The 3,542-nt window shown below is 30.1% G+C and overlaps 1 long non-coding RNA gene across 1 annotated transcript; it reads right to left on the bottom strand.

The window, feature by feature from the left end:
• Positions 1-497: 497 nt before the first annotated feature.
• On the bottom strand, positions 498-3,119 carry LOC133804414 (uncharacterized). The gene is made up of 4 exons (XR_009878460.1): positions 2,702-3,119; positions 1,560-1,655; positions 1,416-1,485; positions 498-664 (listed from the first exon to the last, which is right to left on the bottom strand). It is a non-coding gene; the product is annotated as an uncharacterized LOC133804414 (long non-coding RNA).
• Positions 3,120-3,542: the final 423 nt, after the last annotated feature.

Consider the following 3,542-nt stretch of genomic DNA (forward strand, 5'->3'; position numbering starts at 1 on the left):
GACTATGCCGGCGTAGGAGTAGCTACGTCGACAGTTAATAAGTGTCATCATTGCTGACTGCGCCGACAGTTAATAAGTGTCGTCGTTGCTGACAATGCCGACAGTTAATACATGTCGCTGTTGCTGGCAACGCCGACAGTTAATACGTGTCGCCGTTGCTGGCAACGCCGACAGTTAATACATGTCGCCGTTGCTGGCAACGCCGACAATTAATATTTGTCGCCGTTGCTGGCTATGCCGACAGTTAATACGTGTCGCTGTAGCATTAAATTTATATTATATATATAAATAATAATTTTTCGATATATATTTTTTAAACCTTTTAATTATATTTTTAACAAATGAAATTTGATATAAATTTAAATAAAAAAAATACTCACATAATTAATTATTATTACCATAATTTGTACAAAAAACTACATTTATCATAATAAAAATTCATTTACATAGAACATTTATTCATACAATTGAAATGTAAATAATACATCAAATCCCAATGAGACTAAATAATTCTGAATAAAAATTCATTATTCTCAATGTAAATAATACATCAAATCCTCACTGTACATAATTCTTACAAGGAAGAAAGAAAATAATACCCAACAATTTGAAGAAGAATTTCTTGTTGCCTTGGTTCTCTTAAATATCCAAGTAGAGTTTTAGCCTACAATACAGAATAAACACCATTAAAGTCAAACCAAAACTAAAATAAATAGAAAACTTGAGGTTGCAGAAGAAATAAAAAGGATGATTGATTTTTAGTCACAAAAATGATTTATATAAAAGTTGTATTTTTCTTATCAAACCGTATAGCCTCTGGCTTAAGTAGTTAGTCTTAGTTCTTAAAACTAAGGAATACATCCCTCTCAGTCTCAATTTAAAAGTGCTGAAGCTAGGTAGTTTATCAAATCACATAGATATTAATAAACCAAATTACCAATCATTCAGAAATTAATATACATATATACACACATATAAAGACATGCACTATGTAAGTAATATGCATGAGATTCTAAGTTCATAGTACTTAGCAAGAAAAGAAAAGATAATATAGTATAAAGCCACCTAAATGACCCCAGAAATTTCACAGGGCTGGATGACGTTTTCTTTTAAATGTGCAAAGTCACTACTATTAATATAGCTTTTTCTTGTAGTGAACAATAATACTAAGCATGACAGAGCATAGTAATTCAGAAAACTAATTGATTAAGAAGAAACTTGAACATAAATACTACTGATTAAACAATATTATGAAACCTGAACATATATCAAATAGATTATAGCATAACAAACCAAAAAATTCATAACAAAATTTGAGTTACTAGTAAGAAAAAGATTGATATTTTATATCACAATTACATTTCAGTTATCAGTGAGAAACTAACAAAAAGAAAAAAGAACAGAAAAACACTTACCATTCTTCATCTTCTCCGTTAACACAGTGAGAAACTGCCACAATCCAGGAATGAAGAAGCATGCGGCTTACTACTTGAGCATACAACACATGGTAAGTACATATATGGATAGAATGAAAATAAGATTATGATATGATAATATACCTTGTTGATGATAAGGTCAGCCTGAGAAATATTAAGAGCAATTGAAAGATGAGTCCATTAAGATGGCATCTATTTTGCTAGTCCAAAATCAAATATCTAAAAACAATGAAGATACACCAAAATTAACAAAAGAGTAGGTATGTTAAGACAATGAAAAAAGACATAATATTTCACAACCACATAAACCAACACCATTTTCTTCTGTACTATTGATTTCTTAAAAACCCAAAGACAACTGTAATATTACCAAACAAAGGGAAACTAAATCAATCATGATTGATCAGTAAACATTTTCTAAAACACCATTTCAGGGACTGCAGAAATTTAGAGACTCCACAAACCAAAAACCCACTGCAGTTGTCCTTTGTTAATTGTTAAACCAAATAGACGGTAAACAAGAAGGAAAACAAAAAGAGAGATCAAGTGCAGCAATATCATCCAGGGGTACATGACTGTCATTATATTTAAACAATTTTTAGTAGTTGAATAATATGCCATGCATATTAGAGAATTATTCTCTTGAAATAATGGTAACTTGATTTAAATATTTTCATTTCAGATTTTTATTGCCATGTAGCAGTACAGTTTTAAACAAAGTTGATTGTCATGTTGAAAACTATTTTCCAAGAAAGAAAGTTGTCTACCTAAATGAGTTGTCAAGTTTCATGAGCATAGTAATATGATATATGAATAATACGAGAAAAAGCTAAACTAGACAACATATTAATTATATATATATATATACACACATATATATATATATATTCATCTGAGTACATTAACATATGAAGACACACATTAATCATATCATGAAAAGCTAAGCCTAAGACACATTATATCATACAAAGACATCGGCAGTCAATAGATCTATCCCAAAATCCAATACTATAAAAAAATACATAAGAATTTTGAGAGAAAGAAAAAACTCCTTTCCGCAAATATACAAACAGATAGTGTGTATCAGTCAAAAAAGAACATTACAACTAATATCTCAAACATATATTCACATATATATATATATATAAATATATACATATCATCTAATAATAACAGACCTAAAAGATTCACAAAAGCAATCATTCACTCTTCAACTAACGAAAAATGCAGAAATATATGAATCAAATAAGTTGATAATCTCATACCCATTTCAGATTTAAGCCAGCCAAAACGTCGATTCCAATTCTGACCACAGTTGAGTCTGATCCTTCAGTGGGTTTTGAAGCCCAAAACATAAGGAGTATGGTGGTGGTGGCAGCTCGGCTAGTGGTAGCTTAGGGTGGCCAAAAAGTACTTGGAAAGCTTCGTAGCACTCCCATTCGTTCGAACTTTGAAAGCCCAATGGGGGACCTTAATGGGCGCGTACGGCCGCTGGTTCGTGGGGGTCGAAATTTCGGAGGCCGGGGAACACGCCTGTACGACACGTGTAGCTTTCCGGCGACTGGAAAGCGATCGTTCAAGTTTGGCAGATCGGACACGAGAGAGAGAAAGTGAGATCTGGTGGGGAAGAGGTACATCTGAGAGGGAAAGAGGGTTTGCGTGCTTTTTTTTTTTCATTTCCTACTTAAATTAATAATAAAGTATTATTTATTTAATTTGATTTGCTTATTAGTTAATTAAGTAATAAATGTGATTTTATAATGTTAAAATTTCAATTCAATTTATTTTAACTTTCTAATTAAATTAATAATCTTATCAAATTAAATTTGGTCCCAAAATTATAAATTAACTTTTAAATCATATTTTACTCCAATTCTCATAAAAAAAATTATTGAGATTTAAAACATCTTATTATTTATTTTCATGAATTAAACAATAATTAAGTGGTCCAAAAATTTTCAATCTCACAATTTAAAAAAATATAAACCTTCAAATCTTGATAAATTCTAATTATCAATTTAATTATTTTTTATTAATCATTTTCCAATAAATAATAATAACTCAAATTAAAAGACATAACTTTGTAAAGCTTTAATTTTACTCTAA

This window comes from Humulus lupulus, chromosome X (genome assembly GCF_963169125.1).
Source record: "Humulus lupulus chromosome X, drHumLupu1.1, whole genome shotgun sequence".
Taxonomy (NCBI): domain Eukaryota; kingdom Viridiplantae; phylum Streptophyta; class Magnoliopsida; order Rosales; family Cannabaceae; genus Humulus; species Humulus lupulus.